This window comes from Thermobia domestica, chromosome 3, assembly GCF_964235325.1.
Source record: "Thermobia domestica chromosome 3, izTheDome1.hap1.1, whole genome shotgun sequence".
In the NCBI taxonomy this organism is placed as follows: domain Eukaryota; kingdom Metazoa; phylum Arthropoda; class Insecta; order Zygentoma; family Lepismatidae; genus Thermobia; species Thermobia domestica.
Genome location: NC_137456.1, coordinates 180314789 through 180339572, shown reverse-complemented (window position 1 = coordinate 180339572; position 24784 = coordinate 180314789). Strand labels below are relative to the sequence as shown.

The 24784-nt window shown below is 37.3% G+C and overlaps 1 long non-coding RNA gene across 1 annotated transcript in view; it reads right to left on the bottom strand.

Moving 5' to 3' along the window:
- The window catches only part of LOC145680893 (uncharacterized), a 29709-nt gene extending 9965 nt beyond the window's left edge, over nt 1-19744 (bottom strand). Inside the window, exons 1-2 of the long non-coding RNA XR_014130692.1 lie at nt 19586-19744; nt 3451-3554 (exon numbers count right to left, since the gene is read on the bottom strand). This is a non-coding gene — a long non-coding RNA (uncharacterized LOC145680893). The remainder of the gene's footprint in view (nt 1-3450; nt 3555-19585) is intronic.
- Nucleotides 19745-24784: the final 5040 nt, after the last annotated feature.

Here is a 24784-nt window from a genome sequence, read left to right as displayed (position 1 = left end):
CCCCCATAAGGGGGGGCTAAAGGGGGTTACTGGGGGTAACTCAAAAATTTTGAATAGCAACCCCCATCGTGTGGTACCTCGCTGGAAAAGTAATCGCGTATAGAGACCAGACCGTGTCCACAACAAACTCTAAAGTCCAACGTAGGTCTAGTTCGGAACGAATGCACAATACACATACCACACAACTAACACTATAACAGTATTGCAAATACAAAACATGCAAATTGAACTGAAACCGATAGAAAAGAGAGTACCATAATATTATTGAAAAATCTGAACCCTCCGAGGCTCGAAACCCGGATCGCACGTGTACTGAACCAACACTTTACCATTGCGCTACTGTCGAACTGCTACTCTTACCGACGAGGAGATGTAGTTCATGACACCGAGTTGCCCGTGGTGGCGCTTTGGTGTTGGACACACGTACTTTAGCAAAGCTACTCTGTTTACTCGTGCACCACTATCAGATGTGCTTTTTCCGACCAACAGTGCGCTACATTACATCCCGGAACAGTAGGTCTGAAGGACGTAGACGTGTTTGTGCTGGTGCGTTTGACCATCCTACATTGCATACATAATGTGGTCTCTTGAACAGAGAATTGAAATTGTGTTACTCTTCGGTGCTACGAATCGTTCGTAGAGTGCAACAGCACGGTTGTTCAATGAACAAAATGTGCGCAACCCAATTAGTGTTTCTTCTGTACGCCATTTATTAATCAAATTCTTTACGACAGGCAGTGTGGCCAATGCCCCAAAGCCTCGAAACCCTAGTGTTGCTACGGAAGAAACACAGATACAAGTGTTGGCGGAGCTGAATGTGCATCCTCAACAGTCCATAACAACTGTGGCTCAAACGTGTGGTGTGTCACGCACAACGACATACAGAATCTTAAAAAAAAATACCTTCCATCCATACAAACTACATATGGTCCAGGAGTTAAGTGAACATGATCCCGATATGCGTATCGAGTTTTGTGAGCAGATGTGTGAGGCATTGGCACGTGGGACCATTGTGCTGACAAACGTGTGTTTCAGCGATGAGAGTACGTTCTACTTGAATGGCAAGGTCAACAGGCATAACTGCCGATATTGGTGTGACACAAATCCTCATGTATTTCGTGAAGGCAACACTCAACACTCAGAGTCGCTGAATGTCTGGGCGGGTATCTTAGGTAATCACATAATCGGGCCCCTCTTCATCGATGGAATATTAACGGGTGAGAAGTACCTGGCGCTGCTGCAAGACTTTATTGCACCGTTGATTGTCGAGGCAATGGAAGAGAATCCGCAAGAATTTGGAGAGATTCCGCCCGTTTTTCAGCATGACGGCTGTCCTGCCCATTTTCACCACCTTGTACGTGACTATTTCCGCGACGATGGATTGGTCGTCGCGGCACCATTCAATGGCCAGCCCGTTCGCCAGACCTTGCTCCACCCGACTTTTTTCTCTGGGGCTATTTGAAGACTATAGTGTTCCGCACGCAGCCGAACAGCATTGCGGAGTTGCGCCAACGCATAGTTGATGCCTGTCATTCTATACCGGTAATGACTTTTACCTGTGTTCGAGAGGAGTTCGTCCAACGTTTACATTACTGCCAGGAAGTGGGCGATGCACACTTCGAGCATCTCCTGCATTAATGAGGTATGTTCCAAATCATACTATGTTACTCTCTGCTTACAGGTTTGCAATGTTTCTTCGACCGTCCTTTACGGATGGCCGCCATGTTGGCTACGGACATGCTAGCGACTTACAATTTTCACAAGTGGTCTTTACTCGTGATTACCTTTCAAACGAGGTACCACACGATGGGGGTTGCTATTTAAAATTTTTGAGTTACCCACAGTAACTCCCTTTAGCCCCCCTTGTGGGGGATTCTCCTTCTCAGCATAATGTTGCCTTTTAAGTTCCTTGAATGTTCCAAAAGGTTTCATGTTCCTGAAGCCGACAATGCAAATTACGACACACAACAGAATAAATACAATTAGCCAATATTGTGAAGAGGTAGAAAAACAGTAGTTCAGAAATGGATTAATAATTGTTGACTTTTTATAGCTACATATCTATACACATAGATGTTGGCTGTGCAAGTTTTATAAGATGAAAATAGATTATAAAATACTAATATTCTTTTATGATGTACTAGATGAAATATCCGTTCTTCGTACGGGAAGAATAGGTTTATAATTATCTGAACCTTATGCTAATTTGGATATATATTTCAATTTTAAAAAATAAATAAATAATGACAAAACTCCGTAAGACAATTTTTGGCATATTTTTTTTCAACCTCCCTGCAACTTACGGTACGCCCTTTAATCAAACTGACACGATAAATATTCAGCTAGAGATAGCTATTATGTTCCAAAATTAATTTCAATGGGAGCAATCGCTTTCCCGTGATGTGATTCCAAACAAAGCATAACGTTAATATCAATTTGGCAAAAGAATACAGAAAATATCTCTTTCCCCCTTTAAAACAACCTAAAGTCTATTTCTTTTCACAATTTTCTAAATATTGCAGTTATATTAACTTTAAAAATTTATTCATAGATCTATTCATTCCATTCGACTAATCTTGGGTTTACATGTCATGGGGACTATCACCAATCAGCTGATCGACACCAAAAACTATGCATTACCTAATAGTAATCTCGCTCATTTTGGACGTTTTTGTTTTTCAATTCTTATTACTATTTTTCATTTATTGTCACTATTTATCCCAGCATCCCGGAAACTATGTGTTCGACACTAACATAGATGTTTTTCTATTATTTTTACATGTCAACCCCTCTACCCTTACAGGTAAGAGTGTCACCTTCCAGTATATTTTTCCAGATGGTTAGTCATACGTGTATCAAGTTTGGTTGGAATTGCTCCAGATGTTCCAGTTACGGTGCAACATACATATTACACACATATTTTATACATACATACATATATATATACTTTATTAAATATTTGGAGGATAATCAAAATCGTTAGAGCTGATTTTCATTTTTGAAAAATCTGCAATTTTTAAAAATTTTTATCCTTTTTTTTTTTTTTTTAATGAAAATTCGACGCCCCATCGGACGGAGGAATAGACATATCGAAAAATCACTTTCAAGCCACGTCAATGTTATAAAACGCGCAAATTCGTTGAAATCTTAAATTAGATTCTTTTCACGATCACCAAGCTTTTTTCTCTCCTATCCTCACTCGAAGCACAAAGGATGCAGGCAGCTAACAAATGTACTATTAAATAATAAAATTTCCCATTTTATGTTGATTTTACTCTTATTCTTAAAGAATCGCTCGAGAAGGAAAACAGAGCTTCATTAAAATCGGCTGGATTTTATAACACGGTATCATATACAAGAAGATACACAAACATATATTAAATTGAATGTGTCAATAAAACATTTATTATAAACGTAATATATAAGAAAAGCGACATTAGTAAAACTCACCTGATGGTATTACCAGTTCGCATTCTGATCCACTGAGGAATTGGTCGATTCTGCTTCAACTTCTTTGCAAGTTTTCGCTTGATTCTGAACGTCTTATGAGCAGACTGAAAACAAAAAGAAAAATTCGTAAATGCATTTTTTAAGGAACGGAAAAATTAATAATTTTTATTACCATTTAAGCATCATTATATTAAAAAGAAGACAAAGTATTAGCGCAAAAATTAAGTAATTTATCATATACAGTTCCCACTTATTTGGGTAGCACGAATTCCCTGATTTTTTTTTATTATTATTATTTCACAGGTTAATATTTACAAATTTCCACGGGCTCCTCATCTACTATGCACGTATATATACATAGTGTTATGTGTGGGTAGAGAATATGTTTAAAGGAAATTAATTTATTCCTAACAGTCAGTCAGTCAAAAACAGAAATGGGTTCTGAGAAGTAAAAATCCGTACTTAAAATTCCGTTACTTTTCCAGGTTTTCTTCCCTAACCCTTTCATGAAACTCCCCGACTTCCTCAAGACTTATTACAACTAAGCTGAATTCCCTAACTTTTAACAGGATTTCGAGGTCGGTGTGAACCCCGTCATAGAAAGAAAATTTGCTTCAAATGAAGACTATAGTTTGGTCAATGTATTTAAATGAATTGTTACACACAGTAAAACTGCTATTTACTAAGGACTGATTTAAACTAAATGAATACTTTGTTTCTTCACTCAAAGGTATAATCTTTCATTACAAATATGATTTCCACCCTAAAGAAGTAACATTTCATTTGATAGTCTGTATAAATGATAATTTCCAGATTAACTGTATACCAGAAAGATAAATGACAATTTGATTGAAGAATTATTATTTAGTACTTTTCCTATTCTGCTGACAATTTCGCCCTATTACAGGACATCCCACAATTAACAAAGGCATTTCATAGCATACTGTAATTGAGTCTCTCGTTCAACCCAGGAGGCTCTCTTCACTGACTTGCGAAAGAGGCATTGCTTTCTTTGTTTGCAAAGTTCAATTACGTAACCCAACTTATCACTTGTATTGCTTGCATCGCCTAATTTCAAACTTGCTGGTAAAGGAAACCGTATTTGAAGAAAGAAAGAAGAAAAGCAATATTCTTTCAGTTCTTTTTGTTTTTTTTTAATTAAGATTTAAAAAGCATATGTATATTACGTTTGTATTTATAGAACTTTTGAACGATATTTCAAATATTTGATTGAAGTCTTTCACCTGAGAATTACTTTTTAAATTAAAAGAAACACACAGTCGATTTGCGTCATGTTGTACAATTCACGTTCTTTCAATATCAACGAAATACTATATTAATATAAATTCTTCCTTCCTAACGTTTATAAACCTTGATATTAGTATAGAAATATTCTCCTCCTCCTCCAAACTGAAATCTCTACGTATATATATGATACGATACCAGGCTATACTCCCATACTGAAAAATGCTTTGTTTTCGACAATGCGGAAAAAATAAAATTTGCTAGAACTAGAAAATTTACTATATCCCGATTTGCCCTATTTCCATAGTGACCCACTTTCTTTAATCCTTGAACTTTTTTTCAAGCTATAGAAAAAAAAATAGTTTCCTATTCCTAACACTACTTTGATTATATTTGATGCTTTTTTCTTTCTATATAATTTTCGAATTTCCACCTCCAATTCTCTATATGAGCAGATGCTGGCATATACGAGTATATATACCTGGTCTCTCAAAAATCCCCTGACATGGGGTAACTCTAATTATCAGAGTTACAACAAAATGCTGTCTCCAAATATGATGTTTTCAATCTAAAGTAAACGAATTTTCTAAATTGGACAGGCCGTTTGGGCTGTACACTGTTTATACAGCCAATGTTAATTCAAATGCAACGTTGCCATTTACAAGATGGATAAATTTTGTAAGAGTATGGTAAACGGAGGCATGTTTGAAATGGGGGCTGGCCATCGACACGTTAGCATCACTTCATTCACTTATGTTGTGGTTCCAGGTAAATGGCAACGTTCCATTTTCATTTAACATTAGACGCATAAGATGTACAGCCGAAACGGCTTGTCCGATTAAAAAAAAAAAAATCTTCACTTTAGTTTGAAAATATATTTGGAGACGGTTTTCCCTCTTACATTTTGCTGTAACTGATAATAACAGAGGTACCCTATGTCAGGGGATTTTGAGACACCCTATCTATTTATCTATCTATATATAAATATATGAGCTGATTATCTGTTTTCATTATAGGTAAATTTTTGAGGTGGACTCGAATCTTATTTCTCTCATACTTATAATTACTGCTAAAAATTTTCCAATCGCATCAGCCGTTTGAGCTCCACACAGATGAAGCACCTAAAATGTGAAATGAGAAAATATAACGTTTTCATTTTGGCAGGCTGTTCAAATGGAACAAGAGGACGAAGAAATTACACTCAAAGTGCAAACTGATGTGTAAACGAACCTAGAACACTTCAAATTTGTTTTCCAACAATGCTGTTTTGTTGATATGACGAAGACCCAAGAGAATAGAATGCTGAATTGGCAATGTTCCTTTTGCATTTAACAGAGGGCACCTGTAATAGTGTGGGACCCAAAGGGCTGGTACGTTTGGAAAACTACCATTTAGAATCAAACCTACGTATTTCCAACAACTTTCCTCTCTTTCCATTTTCTCGTATCTTTACTCAATCGAATTTAGTCAATCAATCGAGAGTACTACTGCAATCATCTGGTAGTATATACATTTTAAAAATCTTAAAAGTATTTAAGAAATCTTAGCTAATGCATTATTTGTGGAGGCTTACGAATACATAATTTAAAACACTTCGAGCCCTCTCCGCTGATCCAGTGCATGTGCGTTTGGTGCACATGGTCCTACGATCGATTCTCGGTGGAAGAACACAAAAATAAATATCACAATAAATCACTTTCATTAATCACCCGCCTCCTTCAGCCTAAAGGCCATAATTGAGATATGAAAATAAAAATTTCATTTCTTTTTAATAAATTAAATTAGTTCGAATAGTAATCTAAACCTTTTTAACACTTTAAAGTGTCCAGAAGCAATAATGTGTTTTTCTTCTTTTAAAGACATGTAAATTTTGATTTTCGAAACATGTTATATTGTCTACCTGAAGTACCGTTCTTGCCTCAGCAGAATTACAAATACTCTCAAATTTTGATTTTAAATTCCATGAGGGAGGTGTAAAACTTAAGTTCTTGAAATCCTGAAATTCCTTTCCCATAGTCGATCTTCAATCCATTCATTTAATACAGTTTTTCTTACTCGCATTCACGGAAGTGGATGATAAAATTCCTATTCTGTGAAGCAAGAACCGCCTTTTCATTCAATGGCTTCTAAACTAGGCCGGGTAGAGTGCAAGTTTCTTTTTAAAATTGCATATTCGGTTGCATCGATGATGATGTTGCTTAAAGATGTAGATATACTATCTATGTCATCTAAGGATGTGATAGCAGAATTACTAGATTGAAGCCGCTCGGAGATGTAGAGATTATATTTGTTTCAGTCAGTTTCAGCGAAATTATATTTCACGCTACAAACTTGTGATTCTGTTATATGAGTGTCAGACTGAATGACTGTAAGGAGGATACGAAAACGCCGAGTACCTCTACGGTAGTTTTAGTTAGTACATTATTACTGACTTACGACATCAGGTGTGGTGTTACCGCTCACTGTAACTCCTGTCGTTGAATCTATAATTCCTTCATCTATTCCACATAATTTCATGAATACACTCCTTTGTTTTCTAACTAACAGGGCTCCAAATAATTAAATCCGCTCTGAGTAGCCCCAGAGCAGAAGATTAACATCATCGTTGACACTATCATACATCATTGTGTTCTGTTACCTGCACTTCATTTCATCATACACTGTATATTACATACCATGCTCAGGTCATCATCTTCTGTATTCCTAACCAAATAAATATATCAATAAATGAATAAAGCCTGATACTTATCTCCAATGCTATTACCAATAAATGAATGCTCATGGCCCCAGAGAAGGTGTTTCCTTCTGCGGCCCGCCCCTCTTCGTATGAGAATGAAATTGCACAAAGACACATGTTCATAACTAGTATAAATTCAAATTTCTGATTTGTTCTTTGTCAAAAGCAACTTTCATCTCGTACCGCAGGGAAAACAGCTTAATATACAGCAGAAAGCAACAGGTGCGAAATCCACCTGTAACAACGAGGCACAGCACAGAAGTAAAATCCTAAGCAAGGCAACATGAAGAACAGTCACAACGGTAATTGCTTAGTAATGGGAAGGGGGGAAAGGCAACACAAACGAAGACAGAAAACGACATGTCCTTCGGGGCTCTAACCCGCCTTCACTCGCTCACGCTCGCTCGGCAATACTGTCTGAATTAAATGTTATTAAACCGACCTAACCGAATGTGAAGAGAATATCACAAAAAAAAAGCCTGTTAAAAACCTGCCCCCCCCCCCCCAAAGCTAAACAATAGCCGTCATAACATATGACGTCAAAGTCATTACCACACTTTCGTGCACCTACAATAAAGGAATAACCATTAATACGAAGTCACCACGTGGCTCATCACAGTAAAACAGATACGTTCTTAAAATCGGAAGCAAAAAATTCCAATCACTGAATCGACGAATCGAATAAAATGACGAAAGTAAAATCTTGCCAATTTTCAAAATGTAGGAAGCCAGTATTTCAAGTTAAGAGCCGATACCATTACAAGGGCTATACTAGAGTTAAAACGTATGAGTACATGTGAAAACCACTATCTACCATACTAATTTCCATCACCACGAGTATTTTTCTCACAATGTAGAAACGATATATTTTATGCTCACAAGTATAGAGTCACATGTGTGAATGCTCTAACCCAACTAATTCTATGCGATATATAATGTTTTTGTATTATCCTTGAGTGTGAGCATACCCCTGTCACTGACGCGCCTGCCCCTTGTAGATGCACCCCGCCCGGGCTCTCCTGTTGGGTTTCTCGGTTAGATAGCATAACTAACTAACTAACTAACTAACTCTATGGCCTATGGAACCCGGAGGTTCAATGCCGCGTTCACAAAAGCTCTCCACTGACTTCTATCCTTAGCTAACTGCATCCAGTTTCTACTTTGTATTCCAATCTCTGCGAGATCCATCTTAATATTGTCCTCCCATCTGCGCCTAGGTCTTCCTAATGGTCGTTTTCCGATTGATCTTCCAGTCAAGACTTTGAAAGCGTTTCTACTTTCTTCCATTCTAGCTACATGACCCGCCCACCTAAGCCTCCTAGACTTGATGACCCTAACAATGTTGGGTAAACCATATAAATTATGTAGTTCCTCGTTATGTAGTTTCCGCCATTCCCCATTCCCCTTCCTTTTAGGTCCGAATATTCGCCTCAGGATCTTGTTCTCAAATACTTTCAGTCTATGTTCTTCCCTCAGAGTAAGTGACCATGTTTCGCAGCCATACAAAACAACAGGCATGATTATCGTTTTGTATATTTTAAGCTTCAAATTCCTCGACAGAATTCGCGACGCCAAGAGATTCTGAACCGAATAGTAACACGAATTCCCTGCTTTTAGTCGATATTTAATTTCTCCGTGAATATGATTTTCCTCTGTTAATATTGATCCTAGATATTTGAAACTAGGTTAGATAGCATCCTCGCTTTTAGTGGCCACCTAGCAAAAGTTGGTTTATGCGTTTTTATGGCATACAATTGAACGCATATTTATAGCTGTAAGGGAAGTGCTCGGAAAGTGACTCTCAACCTACGAATGTAACTTCTGAAAAACCGCGAATGAATTTCTTGATGAGATAATTGCATATAATAGGATAGCACGTAGCGATTTCCTGGGCACGTCAGTTTGCACACCTATTTGCAAGAATAACACTGTTCAACGCCTTAGGAAATCACTTAAAGCATGAAAAGTGAAAGAAAAAGGTTTTTCAATTTGACGTCTATTTTATATCTGAAACCTCTCCTAACTCGATCCAACCTTGCCTTACTTATTTAAACACTCTACTCTACTGTACCATACCTTTGAAAGAGGTTCTACTTACCGATTCGCAGGTGAAGCGTGTAAAGCATCCCACACTTTGGGTGCGGGTGTAATTTTTTCGCACCCCATTTTGCAAGATTTACAGATAAAATTGAATACTTTGAATGAAAAGAAATGTTTATAAGCAGAGATGAAACTTTTTCGCAACAATTGTGATACCTTGTAGCACTAATTATTACAATTTTCGCATTTATGTCGCATTATCACAATTTTCGCATTTATTTTTTTAAATGTAGCAAAAGTTTTTTTCTTTTTTTAAAATATGGTACTTGTCAACAATATATTTTTGATAGTAAGGTGCAGCTACAGAGATTGTTCAGCCAACGTCTGGCCGATTCCGTTCCTTCCTCCTTCCGGGCAGAATGGACTCACCCTACCTGGCTCGTGGCGTCCTGCAGTGTTGTGCAGTGGCTTCCTGGGAACGGAGTTGTTTTTTCGCGCGGACGACAATAACGCACAAAAAAGGACCATTGTTATGAGTGTTGTGTTAAATTTGTTTCCAAGTGTGTGAGTTTCCGCTCTGTAATCAAAATGCCGCCCAAACTAAGCCAGTTTTGGGAAGCTATGTTGCCGTTCTTTATGACGCCCTCTTTAGTGTTTGTCATTAAACAACAGTGCAAGAAGAATGGTTGCAGCATCAGTTTAAGTGGAATAAAAATGTTATTAAAAAGTACAAGGGCAACGATCCACCATTTGGATCACCAACGAAGTTGCCTACGAAGCGGGAATTCACCAAGGTCACCTCACCATGCAGAGGAAACTTCGCAAAATGGCAATGCAAGAAAATCCGCCAACACAAAGGTTGTTGTTGATTTTAGTTTAGCGTCCATTTCAGCAGCGAGGCTATATGAGACGTGGACCTACTGATTAACGCGGAATCCGAACCACATGAACTCCTGCCGGGAATCGAACCCGGGTCTCCCAAGCCAAAGGCGCGTACGCTAAACGCTTAGCCACGAAGGAGCTCACCAACACGAAGGTGTATGGCTATAGCACGGCCAACAAGAGATGATCTCTGACGTTTCTTACCACATGCGGTGGGATATTGCAGCCCCTACTTTGATACCAGTGTTACCAACCACGATTACTCTGTCGTATACCATTAATTAAATTGCCACTACAGTTGCACCGAAAAAAGCCTTGACACGCGTGTAGTGGCAATGTCACTGCGAGCTGTCAGAGACGTTCTCTTACTGGACGCACTATAATCGTCTTTACGTGTCTTTGGGGACTGTGAGCCGGACGTTACACCATCAACTCAAGCTGGAAAAGTCATGAAAGCCCTCGGCCATCTTCTCACGGATGCCCACCAAAAGGAACGAAAGTGTAACGGCCGGAAGCTGTACGAACGGCATTTGGCAAAACAGAGGTGGATGTATGTCGTAACGCTCGATGAAGCATGGATTTACCTTTCCGACTGCGGCAAACCGAGAGCCATCATGTACAGAGAGAAAGGCGCCAAGAACTTCAGAAGGTGGGTCCGTGTCTGTAAAGAATCCTTCCCAAAAGGGTTCATGGTCGTTACTGGCTACTGTTACCGAGGTAAACTGAAGATTCGTAGGGTGGCGAAAAACTGCAAAATAAATTCGCAGTATTTTCAGGAGCAGATCATGTGGCCGATCTACGAGCATGAGATTCCAACAACGTACGGAAATGACGCCAATCTAGTGCGCATTCACATGGACAAGGCCTCATCACATACCTCATGATCTTTCCTCGCATTCTACAGGGAGATGGAGGAGGCAAGTGGTATACAGGTAATACCTTTCAATGAGGTACCTGTTAAATCTCCAGATGCAAGTTCTATGGACTATTGTGGATTTGAATTGCTGAAGCGGGCTTTGGGAAAACGGCGTGTGACAACAGTGGAAGGATTTTGGAAAGCTGTGCAAAGGGAATGGGACAAGATTTCCCTCCCAGTTCTTCAGAGAAGCCTATTACAGTGGAAATTACGCTGTCGGGCTATTGTTACGAACCAAGGGAAACACATCGAGCACTTACGGACCTGGCGTCACGGATTCTTTTAAATTTTTAGATAAGTCGAAATTGGCCAAATGTAGACTGATCAATCTCTGTAATACAAAAAATGAGGATATATCTTGATTAGGTGCACATTCTAGCTAATGTATTCAGTGAAATACAGAAATTAATGCAAAAATTTTTACACTTTCTCGAACAACAGTTAAGTTTTGTTGATGTCTACATCTTATGAAGTTTCTGGATCAAATAACTTGTAGATATTTTCGTAAACTTTCCACACACAATTGTTGTCACTTGCTTGCGTGTAATTTTGCAACTTCAACAATACTTTTGACACGCATGTTTTTAACTTTACTTCAACTTAAGCCTGGTGACAAGCACTACTTTTTTTTTAATTAACTCTGCAGTAGCAGACCCAAATTTCCTGTTTGAGCTAACTCTAAAACTTCGTTTTCCCGACAATAAAAAAATGAAATGAAATCTTTGAGTATTACGTCCCAAGGTTATGCCGATCAGGCTAACCGATTAGGCATAAGTAATGAATGAAATGGTGGAAAGAAGAAAGTGGGAGGAAACGTGAGAACTCCGATAAAACCCACGCACAACAGAGTTCACTTGGCGGGGGCTGGGATCCCGACAATAAGGTGGGCATAAGGTTAATTGGACCCTTTTACTTCCTTAATCAGTTGAGCAACCACATTCACTGATAAACGATGCTTGCACCTTAACCTCAAACTTGACTTTTTTGTTACTGCTAAAATTTTATAGCCACTGACTTACATGGGATGATGAACTTTCAATTTTGAAAAATTATTCTAATTTGGAAAAAAATTCACCTAACATACGAAACAGCCTCAAACCAACTTTCTCACCTCAATAAAACTAACTCCGGAAACAAAGGCGGAGGATTCTCTGGGATAGTAGTATCGAAGTGTTTCCGATAAGCATTTTTAACCTATCTTCAGTTATAAAACACAGCTTTTGTTTGGGTAACCAAACCATTTAACTCCCTTCGAAAAATAGCACCAATTAAATTAAATTTGTGAGTCCAACAAGTAATGTGAAGCAGTTAAATAATATTGGAAATGCACTTTTTAGTCATTATTAGCAATAATTTCACTCTTTCGCTTTTATTCGCATTTATCGCAAGTGATGCCGAAATTCGCGATAATATAAACGTGATTTCTGGCTCTGAAAAGAAAAGTTTGAGGTTTCCTGAAACATTTTCGCATTTTTTTACCATTTCGCACATATTGCATTTGCGAAAAAGTTTCGTCTCTAATTATAAGGAACAAATTCTCCAGGTGACAGAATTAAATACAAAGTAATACTGCTATATGTGAGGTTTGCAAGTGTAGAGTTACTAGTGTAAACTTATTACAAGTGGTTTAGGACGAATAAAATGAGTGAGTGCACATGAAAGATGACTCCATTCGATACTATTTTCCACTGGCAGTATATTTGTGTACGGGGTACAGAACCTGTACTTTATGTTAGAGCGTTACTAGTACGAAACCATGAGAACAGCTACTGAAATTTGCATCATTGCCAAAACCAGGGTTTGCTCAAGTGGGCCCAGCCCGAAAAAACCCGGTGGGTTCTTTCGGGTTGGACCCACCTGAAAAAACCCACTTTAAAACCCACCTGGGTTTTTGACCTATTTGTTAGTATATTATTGATACAGTATATTATATTGTATCGTATACAGTATATTGTATTATATTACAGTATATTATTGATCACATTGTAAGTGATTTTTATCAGATTTTGGACTTTCCTTGGGCGAATTAGAGGCTTTCACGTTAAGGTATACAACAACATTCAACATAAGACCTTTATAAAGTTCAGAATGCACTAAATGAATTAAAAAAAAAAAAAAAAAAAAAAAACTTACCTTAGCTTGAGATAGTTCTAGAACAAATTAATGTATGGATTATGCTTATAGCCTATTTGAAGTAAAATAAGCAATTTTGTACTTTAAAAAATATTTTCCGTGAATAGTATGCTCGTCGACTTGGCGACACCGAGGGACATTATCACTCATACGCTTGACGAGTTTAAGGTGATAGGTGCCGGTACTAATAGTACATATGTAAATACATTAGTAAAACTATTAGTATAATTTCTTACCTTTGATGTAAAATACGAGGTTCTTCAACTACAATTTGATTTTCCAACAACAGTAGTTTAGTTCAATCATTAGTTACTACTCTTCAAATAAGCATTCTGTAGAATTAACACCACCAATAGCGTAAAAGTTCTTGTCAAATTTAAGAAGCTTAATGCTCGGGGTTCCGAAGACTATGTAACGCTTACTATTTCAAGTGCTGGGTTCAAATTTCCGTACTAGTGGAAGTTTTGATGTACACGCCGTGAAAGAAGTGCTCGGGAAATTCCCAAATTAAACGCAGAAGGATCGGAAATGAATACTTCAAAAATAAAACCATTTATTTTACGCTTAAGCCTGCCATACGTCCCGTAAAAAAGGGAATGTCCCGTTTTTGGGCCCGAGTGTCCCGCGTCCCCGTAAATTTAGTCGGGACAGGGAAATGTCCCTATTTTAACTCCGTTCCATTTCTGCTATCAATATCAGCTTATTCTAAAAGTGAAAAACAAAAAATTCCGACATTGGCTGGGAATCCTGTAATTAGTGATTGAACAGTACGCTGTTGCATGTAACAGTTTCGAGGAAGTTATAACACCATCCTGTTCGACTTGATAGCGAGCGAAATTTGCAATGCTACTTTTTCCATTGTACTTGATGGAAACTCGGATACTCTCCGGAACATAAAAAAGATGGCTTTGAGTGTTTTTACATTTACAAACACAGGGAAGATGACTAACCTTTTCTTCAGCAACACATTAGATAAGTTAACAAGAATTATAATCTTTTTCAGAGGCTAGGGGCACAGAATTGTGCTTTGGTCCACTTCTTAGAAAAATGTAAATCTGGTCCTGACAATTACACACAACACAAGAAAAAAAAATCTGCTTTTCATCAGATTAAACTGACGAACATAATTTTGGCAGTTTCAGCAACATAAATATTGCTCAACGCGCGAAAAATATTGAAAGTAGAATGTACCACTGATTTAAATAATCTGCATATTGTTTTCTGTAAAGCATTTTTATAGCACATCTTAAGTTATTAGGCATCTTCAGTCTATACAATTAATTGCAGGGTACGAACAGAGAAAAGCAGCTGCTGCTTAGTGAACTTTCGCCTATTATAATATTGAAAAAAAAAAATAAATAAAATGAAATCTTTTAGTTTTAGTCTCACGGTTATGCCTGCTATGCTTAAGGTGACGGTGATGATGAGAAATGAATGAAATGACGGAATGAAGAAAGTGGAAGGAAACGAGAATCCCAATAAAACCCACGCACAAGGTGTTTGTCCACCACAAAGCTCACTTGGCGCGAGCTGGGATCAAACTAGGAACCCCATGCACTAGAGGTGAACGCTCTACCACTAAGCCACCGCGGACTATTATACTTGTGTTCATAACCAGACTACAGTTCATTGCATTGTGTTGGAAACTTGAGGAAGGGGGAGGGGGGTCTGAGGTGTCCCGTATTCTCATTGAGAAAATATGGCAGGTTTATTTACGCTGGAGGATGTTCATTTCATATAAGACATTTTAAAACATTTATTTATTTCATACAACATGAATTGTATCTTTGTTTTAAATTAATAAACCCCTTTTGGTATTCATATTTGGCGAACGTCAGTCAGGCTTCTGGATGACTTGATCTACAGTTGTTCATTTGTCTGCCGAGCTCCTTCATGGCTATGCGGTTAGTATACGCGTCTTCGGAGTGGGAGCCGGGTTTGCTTCCCGGAGGGAGCTCATGTGGTTCGAATTCCACGTTAATCAGTAGGTCCCGTCTCATATAGCCTCGCTGCTGAAAGGGACGTTAAACACAAAATCAACTCAACTCGTTTGTCTGCCTCTACCACACACACTACAGGGTACAACTTTCGGCCTTTGAAGTTAAAATTTTCGGAATACAAGCACGAGACACTGTAAATTTCCTGTATAGACTTTGGCGGCATAACAACGTAAAATATCAAAATGGCGGACATTTTTTCAAAACAGCAAGTATCCATGCTACGAAGCGCAATTTTCAGTCTTTTAAATTGAAATTTTGACGGTGGAAGCGCAAAATATGTTAAAGTTGCTGTATAGATTTTCTCGGCGATCGAATGTAAAATTTCAAAATGGGGCCATTTTTTGAAAACAGCAGTAAGTAGAAAATTGTTGCAAGTTGTGACAATGACAGTCCTGAAATATAAATCACATTTTAACACTTTTACCCCAAAGACATTGAAATATTTCGATAAAACCCGAAAAAACCCATATGGGTCCAGGTGGGTTGGGCTTTTTCAAAAAAGCCCGGGTTTTTTCAAACCCTGGCCAACACACACTTCTTTTCACTACGTGTGTACCCATCATGGCTGACGCGCCTACTCCCTTCGGACGCACACTTGCGCGGGCCCACAAGCTACGTCCTGCTATAACTCGGTTAGACAGCATCCGTGCTTTTTATTGGTCACCCACCACAGGCTGGCTTGTTTGCGTTTCGGGATTAAGTTCCCAAGTTTGTCGTCCGTTTCTAACAAAATTCTGAAAATTTACCGGGAAGAAATGAATAATTTGCTCGTTTGCGCGCTTGATAATATGTAAGAAGAGACGGAAGTAGTGTTTATTTTTCTTCATAAGCGGTTATACACATGGAACTAATTGGCAAGGAGGGAACTATATTACGATTGTGAGAAAGTATCATTTATATTATGAAATGAACACGACTGCATGTGTACAGAGACGCTCCAGTTGGTGCCCTTACGCACGTGAAATTAAACTCTACTAATCTTAGCAAAATAGTTCCAAGCAAGTCTTTACTATAGGCATTTCATCGTTCATTTGATTCTTTGATTCAGTGATTTGGTTGTTGATGTGAATAGTCTTTAGAATGTGATTTCTCTGGTACGTGGTACTTTCGATTTTCTTGTATGGAATTGGGTGTGACGTCATGTGGTTGTGTGTTTGTAGGCGTGGTGTGTCAGTGCTGTTTGTTCTGTTTTGTTATAGGTTGTGCTGTGCTCTCTTCCCTGCTGTGTACGGTTTGCGCGGGCGCATAGTGGTACGAAATGCTAAAAACGTGACCAAAATTCAAAATTTCTTTCAAAGTGAACAAAAATGGACATGATGTAGATTTTTACCTCACTGATCATGAATTTGATATCCAAATTGAAAACTTCAAAATGACAGATCATATTTTGAGAAAAGGTAGAATAAGGTAACAAAAATTGTATACTAGCGGTTTTCACATAACTGAATACAAATTTGATAACAAAATGGAAAAATTGAACGTGGAGGATCCAATATGGCGAATCAAATTAATACATTGACACATATTTTGCCAGTGCCCTGTTTTCCAGCGTTAGGTACTTTCTTCTTGATATTCCCATGCCAAGAAAAAGAGCTTGCACTTCTTCATTGGTATACACGTCCGTGTGTGAAGACATTGATGTCACAGCCTTCATATATTTCTCTGCTCTCGATAGACTTGAAGATAAAAGATCTTTGACAACTTTTGAAGCACTCAATTTTCCGGAAGGACGAATGCTCGTTTGCTTAGCGTAAGCACATGCTTTAAAGTCATTATTATTGCGAATTTCTTCAGTTCTTCGCTTTGAACATTCGCTCAAAGATAAAAATTCCGAGGAAGGTGGACAATCTTTATGTTTCCTTGATGTCTTAGCTGTATTACGATGTACACAAAACCATAACATAACACTTAGCCATTCATTATTCTTGTAAGAGAGAACTCGCTTATCCTTTCTATTGCGCTCTTGATATTTGTCCCTCATTCTATAAAATAAAGATGCGATACCTGTCTTCATATCGTCACATATTTTAATACAACGACCACTCCTCGAAGAGAGGTGATGTTCCTAATTTTCAATTATGGTTTGTAGATCGCTTTTCAAATCATGTTTCATGAAAACTTTTTTTAAATATATAATTGGATGATTTCATCTTTTGGACCTAAAATAAATATAATTCATATTGTCAAATAATCACTTTTTGTATTACTAAATTATTTACCTTTATTCAATTCAATTTATTGTATATATTTCTATGAATTATAAAATAATGGAAACAAAAATATGCATACATCGATTATCCTTTTCTATGTTATACTGAAGTATTTTTTCCCCTTTTTTATTTGATGCCTTTCACTATCTTATTTGCATGTATCTTGTAAACATCATTTTCACTTATTTTATAATAATTTTAGCTGTTTTTTACTTTTAGTTTAACATTAACCAAATACTTAAATATTCTTTAACTGCAACCTTTTATTCAATCGCAACGTACAAAGAAAGGCGCAGCTGTTTTTACCACACTCTTTTAGTAAATTGATCATAGATTTTGCGCTGATACAAAATTTAGCGGAATGGGGCGTCATATATAACTTTTGAGTTCAGGTTTTTATTCACTTTGAAATAATTTCAGACATTTTTTGATACAAACATTAATGAAAATAAATGTATAATAACTAGCGTATAAATAATATCTGGTTTTGAAATCCTTTACATACCTCCCGAAACAACGTCCATTTTGATTTGAATAGATCGGAAGAGTATACAATGAACTATTTCATATGAAGCTCGCGCTATATTTCTCCCGCGCAATAGGCATTACGAGATACACAAAAGTAGGTTCAATTTGACTTCCAATACTAGCTCTGGTATAAACGGCTGGCCGTTTCCATGGGTGGAGTTTAGGAGACCAATTGTTACTGTAGTGAACCTGATGCTTAAAAATAATCAGATAGTAACATTCGATTTTTATTTTTGGCCACGTTTTAGGCTGATGTAAAATTTTCACACAATTATTACAATCTCCGGTTTCTTCTTGTAGAGCACGCATTAAATGAGGAGCTAATGGATAAACCAGGGACCAACTTGTGCTAGGTAGCCACTAAAAGCACGAATGCCATCTAAGCGACTCAGAGCAGGAGCGCAGCAGGACCCAAGCGGAGCGTCCACAGGGAGCAGGCGCGTTAGCGACGGAGGGCATACGAATAAACGACTATGGTGGAAAAATACATACCTGCGAGTTTCGAAATACCCAGTCCATACACACGAGTTCCAGTCAGTAACAGGTGATGAGGTTATATCCAGTTCATTTTCTACAATTTCATATGTTGGATATGGTAAAATGTACCATTGCATTACAAATGCCAAAGTTTTCTCTACAGTTAACTTAGTTCCTTCAAAAAAAAAAAAAAAAAAAAAAATGTACCTTTCACAGCTGATACATGTTTGTTACACTGTCTTCCTTTCTTACCTTTACGACAGTAAAAAAGTGTATGTAATGCCTCTCTTCTGGATTTTTAGTCCCTCTCCACACTTTGCACAGTTTATTTTACGTTTCAACATGCTATGACGCTACAAAAACTTAATAATATTACGCCCTTTATCTCACAATTCTTTGTAATAGAACCGTATACTAGCAATACATCCATCGCAAACGTCCATTGCTAACACGAACAGAACATTCCCGCCGATTATTTCCACCTTCTTCGCTTTCTTGTATTCTTCTGCCTTCCGCTTCAGTAAATGGCTAACACTTAGAATACGTTCAGTTCCTAAGTTCTTAAAGAACCTGAGTTCTTAAAGAATCAACTCGAGAGAGGTTCTAGAACGCTATTCTACCACACTGATTACTTTCGGCAAGGTTCTAGAACTCAGGTCTCTCTTCCCATTTAACTGTAATAAAAACAGAAAACGTTGATCTGCAGGGATCTAACCCGCATTAATTCGCTAGCGCTCGCTCAACAATACTGTGTGAACTACATATTAAACTACTAATCTATATGGAGGGACCGGTGTTTTAGAACCTTCCCGTAATTTTGTGTATATTGATATCCCACTGTGGTCCAAGTAAGGAATTTTTACACGTGTGCTACATTACAGACAATGTTTTATGTCTATGCAAAACACTTTTCCATAATAATAATATGAACTATAAAAATTGCAGATTCGCATACTAAAATACCTACCATTGCTGCCTTTTAGATAAATATACTATTTTTTAAAAAAAATATTCGAGTCCTCCTCTAATTTCTGCCTAGAGTATACACGCTAAGCTCAAGAAGTAGATCAATTCAGCATTGTTGCCAAGCCAAGTAGCTAACAGTTATTACGTTTCCCACCAGAACACCACTAAAATAAAAGTTTAAAAACCATTGGACATGGGGCTTTATCCCGTACCAGCCTTTGCCATGCAAAAATCGATTTTAATGCCATGCCTATTTTCGAAAACTAAAAGCATTTTCGCATTGAGAGTTCAGTTCGGGGTTGACCTGAGTAAGTACATGAAATCACCGAAAAAATAAAAAGTGACTAGTTATGTACCTGTATATATTCAATGTATATATTTTGTATACTCTCTTGACGTTGTCTATTGCAACAACGACAATAAAAATATTCTATTCTATTCTGAGTTTTCTTGAATCAGCCCAATGTGTGCTGAGTCGGGCAAAATAAATATGTTATGCATTTAAAAATAAAATAGCCATTTGATAAGAAGTATATGAAGTAGTGTCAATCGTATGTGCAGGATTGTGCCGTTCAAATTTTCGTCTGTGCTATCAACTGGAATAAATAATAAACGAAATAAAGTTGCAATCCTGACTTGATAGTCAAGTCAAAATCACTAAAAATCAAAATCCGCCTTATGGGGCGGTTACACTTGGTCGATTTAGTAGCACGGCTAAATCGACTCGTTGCATTTGCGACTAAATCGAAGCAACTAGGCCGAATCAGATCGATGGATGTGTTCAATTGTTTCAACCGAAATTGAATGCTGCTTGTTGACTCGCTCTCCTCTGGTCGATCCGAAATCGACTGGCAATTTTAATGATGTCCAAGCAAGCAGTAATTGGTACAATTTGCGGTGTTATAGCAGAAGAAAATAGAACGTCTTTCAATTCAGTTGCCAGTCGATTAGTCGCCTTCGATCAACAAGCGATTAAATTGAAGTCCCGTTTACAAGGTCTATTAAGTTGAAAGTGACGTCAATTCAACTGAATCGAACGCAAATCGACTAAGTGTAAACGCCCCATTATGTAGACTCGTTTTGATGTATGATTATACTAAAGACCTTACTACTGCAAGAAACATGTTAGTCGAACTCTTTAGTATGATACTAGTCATGTTTGAGAACGACTCTGCATTGTGCGAAAGCCAGATGTAATGTACTTAAATCCCCTATATGAAGGCTGTGTACGTTATATAATGACATTGTAACTAAGCTTGATAAAGTGGATGTATTTAGTTTATCAGAAAATAGGTTCCCATCATATGTGAAACAAGAACTTTTCTGTAGAAACATTTAAGAATTTTATGTATGTAACATTTACTGTATGTACACAACAGTATAATTGGGCATTAAGCCTGTTGTGTTGTATATTAAATAAATAAATAATACCTGGAAACCTTCAGCCTGAATCTTCTTTCATACATTTTGCGTAAGATGAAAAAAGCAGGAACGAATTTAGCATTGAAATGTCTTATGGAAAGTAGCTATGGGTGGTATTCAGAGAGAATTCGTTAATCAATAGTTAGTCACCGACTAGTTAGTGTCATACTAGCATTTCAGTAAGGAAGGTGTACTTTTTGGTATTCAGAGTCTACTTTGAGTACAACTAAAAAATTGATTTGGGTACGATTAACTAATATAACCCAATGCATCAGGCGAGAAAAATTACGTAAATGTGCCAATTACGGAAAAGAGATGTGCACATCAGTGGCGGCTAATGTTAGTGTTGCAGCGTTGCGCAACGACGAAAGTATTAAAAGTATATATATGGAGGAAAGTATTAAAAGTATAAAAGTATAAAAAAATCATACAAGCATGCAACATTGCAATGGATGTAATGTGTTTACTTGAGTTAACGCCTCTTATAATAACAGAAATGTCCCATTTTAAAACATTGTTTTTACCTCCTTCCACGTTGTCATCGTCATAAACTATTTAAAATCGAATAAAATTTTGTAGCTTATTTCATGCTCTTTCAAATGGAACAATTGGAAGACTCAATAAAATGAATGGTAACGGAGTTAAGTGTATTTAAGAAAATCTATGTTTTTAATCCCGGCGGCCATTTTGATGACGTCAACATAGGAGTTCAGCGTGTTAAATCAAGTGTCTCCCAGGTATTTTAAAATTATTTATTATGTATATAAACACTGTGCAAAATTTAGAACTGGTATATGGAAGTGAAGTATTTTGAGTGAATTTGTCGCTGTGTTAGAAGTTGTGACCGCCATTTTAATAATGTAATTAACACGTTATATGTGATATCTCAGTTATTTATGGACCGGTTTTCTTCATTAATAGCTCATCTTAAAGGTAATGAAATTAACAATAGGCTATAACACGTTACCTAAGTGTTTCGTCTAAAACTAAGGGTTTCGGAGTTATTATGTATTTTTCTTCAATAAAAACTCATTAATTTATTAAATTCTTAAATAACTCCGAAACGGTTAATTTTAAAGAAACTATTTTGGTACTATGTTTTATTGCGAATTTAATTTCCTTTAAAATGAGCCAAGTTTGAAGAAAATCGGTCCATAAATAACGGAGATATGGCTTATTTTTTCAATCAAGCTGTCCGCCATTTTGATGACGTCATCTTACGAGTTCTGGATATTGGATCGAGTGTCTCCCGGCGGTTTTCTGTTCTTTGGTATACATATAAGAACTGTGTAAAATTGTAGACTGGTAGCTGGAAGTGAAATGTTTTTACGCTAACTCCACGCACTAATACAAGAATGGTGACAGCAAATACGGCTAATTTGTGAATTTCATGAAAAGCAATTTTGAAACGATCCATCACTTCAGTAAATTGAGAAACGGAGGTAATTTTGCATTGCTTTTCCTCCTCATAATGTTTCAAAACTTTCGGGAGAAGTTTCATTTCAGCTTCTACACTATCGACATCACATCCATAATGACATGCAAGTGGTTCAATTTTCTCAAATGAGAGGAAATGTTCACTTATAGGGTGAAGACTGCTTATTCCAGTGTAAATTGGCGTTCAGCTGTATCTGGAATTGTTTGTAAATAAAAGCATTGTTCATTGCAGAGTTAAACAGGGTCCTAGAACCTATTACATTACAATCAATAGTAATACCTATTGCTTTGGAAGTACAGGATGTCACCTTCATTATTCTACTTCTGTTGGGTTGGGCGGATGGGTGGGCAAGGCCCCGCCTACCCTTAGTGCCGTCCCTGCACATAAAACAACGTTTATTTTATTATTATTATTATTATTATTATTATTATTATTATTATTATTATTATTATTATTATTATTATTATTATAAGAATGTACTTTCAGCAAATATTAACTATTTCATTGCCTTCTTCATTAACAAATTTTAGGAATCCAAAGTGTTTTACCACTTACTAATGTTTTTTTTTAAATTATTTTCTTAAAATAAATCACCCAAAATTCATTGCAACATGTTTTGTAATGAAATGTCTTTTCTAATAACAATAGAATACGACTACATAATAATAATAATAGCATGTAAAATTTTAGATAGTTTATTTCAAAGGCGAAAGAAAAGCTGTTTCCTACGCCTAAATCGTGACGTAACTTGCGCCTTAACAATGGGTACTGTTCTTTTGCTGAACACTCCGAACGGCGCCCTCGAAACTCTCACGCAATAAGGAGAAATGTAAATCCCAGAAATTAATAACTAGTAAACAAACGGAGCCGCTATATGGCGCAAACAATACATTGAGACTTTCTCGAACATTCCTGAAAATACAAGAGTATTTTAAAAGTTTGTTTGAAGCAGTATAAAATGCGGTTCCCTTAGCTCCTCATTAGTGATTCAAACGAAGAAGTTAAGTAAATTTTTGTAAGAAGAGCCTACGTAGGTCCGTTAACTTCGAGTTCGTCAGAAACCGATTCAAACAAAACTTATACCAAAATTTTGTGCAGTTTTGCGCACCTTAAGAAACCTAATATTTTTCATGATTAAATTTTTCAACTGCATACCAGGCGTGCGTTCGTCCAACCGGAAAATCAGGAAAACATATATAAATTTCTAGACCGAGTTTTGTGCAGTTTTGTGCACCACTTCCCGAGTTTTGTGCAACTCAGATAACAAAGATAAAGCCCCTTGAAAATATTGAGTATGCCAGACACCGGAGTTCGCATAACACCGATTCCAGCAAAAGTTACATCAATCGTTAGCATTTATTTTGTGCACCTCTTTCCGAGTTTTGTGCACCTCAAATAACGGAGATATAGCCCCTTAAAAATAGTGCGTAGGGTAGCCCTGCAGTTCGGATTACACCGATTCCGGGCAAAAGTTACATCAATCATTAGCATTTATTTTATGCAGTTTTATACACCACTTCTCGAGTTTTGTGCACCTCAAACAACGGAAATATAGCCCCTTGAAAATAGTGCGTATGCCAGGCCTGATATTCGGAAAACATCGATTCCGGAGAAAGGTATATCAATCGTTAGCATTTATTTTGTGCAATTTTGTGCATCATTTTCCGAGTTATGTGCATCTCAAATAACCAAAATATAGTCCCTTGAAAATAGTGCGTATGCCAGGCCTGGAGTTCCGACAACACCGATTCCTGCAAACGTTACACCAATCGTTAGCACTTATCTTGTGCAATTTTGTGCACCACCTTCCGAGTTTTGTGCACCTCACATAACAGATATATAAACACTTGAAAATATTGCGTATGCCAGGCACTGGAATTTCCATACCACCGACACCGGTCAAAGTCATATCATTCGTCACCATTTATTTCGTGCAATTCTGTCCACTATCTGGCAAGTTTAGTACACATTAAATAACAGAGATATAACCACTTGAAAATAGTGCGTATACCAATATTCAATGTGCATACAGAACCGACCAAATGTATTGGTATGTCAAATATTAAAACTAACTCTCTAGAGTTTTGTGAACCACGGCCCGAGTTTTCTGCTCTTCAGATACCCAAAATATAACCACTTGAAAATAGTGCGTATACCAATATCTCAAATGCGTACAGCGCCGACCAAATCTCTTAGTATGTCAGATGTTAGTACTCACTTTGCAGAGTTTTGTGTACTATGCACCGAGTTTTGTGCACCTAAGATACGCGAAATATAACCACTTAAAAATAGTGCGTATACCAACAGAACAAGTTCGCACACCGCAAACTTATGGTGTTC